Source organism: Chrysochloris asiatica, unplaced genomic scaffold, assembly GCF_000296735.1.
Source record: "Chrysochloris asiatica unplaced genomic scaffold, ChrAsi1.0 scaffold00018, whole genome shotgun sequence".
Classification (NCBI taxonomy): Eukaryota; Metazoa; Chordata; class Mammalia; order Afrosoricida; family Chrysochloridae; genus Chrysochloris; species Chrysochloris asiatica.
This window is the reverse complement of record NW_006408536.1, coordinates 22,908,907-22,909,972: the sequence shown is the minus strand read 5'-3', so window position 1 is coordinate 22,909,972 and position 1,066 is coordinate 22,908,907.

Below are 1,066 nucleotides of genomic sequence, written 5' to 3'. Positions count from 1 at the left end.
TGAATGTGACAGCATTCATTCCTCTTCAATTTGTCATTACCTGCATAATAAACCATATGATTGTCAGATTTAAGATGACCAATGCCAGTCAATTTCAGGTCACTAATGCCTAGGATGGAATCCTGGTATGGTGCTGTGGCTAATGCGTCAGACTGCAAAGTCGTTTGAACTGCTAGGTTGGTGGTTCAAGCTCACCAGCTGCTCCTTGGAAACCCTATACAGGGTTGCTATGGGTTGGAATTGTTTGACGGCACTTAGGATATCAATATTTATGCATTCCATTTCATTTTTGACTTCTAATTTTTGTAGATTCATACTGTGTACCTTCCATGTTCCAATTATTAATGATGTTTGCAGCTTTTCTCCTCATTTTGATTTGTGCTCCCATCAGCAAATGAAGGTCCCGAAAGCTTTACTCCATTTGCATCATCATGGTCAACTTTATTTTGAGGAGGCAGCTCTTCTTCAATTGTATTTTGAGTGCCTTCCAACCTGAGTGGCTCATCTTCCAGCACTATATCCAACAACATTCTGGTGCTCTTCATCATACTTCAATATTGAATATTCTGGTGCTGACAGTGTTCCCCTGATATTTACAAGGTTTTCAGTGAGTGACCCTGCTGGTATTTAAAATACCAGTGTCATAGCTTCCAGCATCACAGCAACCTGCAAGCCACTAGAGTAGGACAGACTGACAGATGAGTGGTAGCATCCTTTCATAGTCCATGATTTATGCTGTCATATCCTGAGTGTAATGGTTAGGGTTTTGTCAACTTGACTAGGTCAGGAATTCCAGAGATTTAACAGTTGGGATGTGCTTATTTCCATGGGGATGAAACCTAATACAGACTTAGTTAACTATGGTGAGTGGCTATGAGCAATCAACCAGTGGAAGGGATGTTTACTTGGGGGTGTGACCTGCTCCCAGTATAATGGACACGCAGGAGGGACTCTCTTCCACTGGGGACAGGGGACTCTACAATTGTAAGCCATTTTCTTGATAACAAATGTCTCATATATAAACATATATATTATATATATATATATATATATATGACATTTGTTA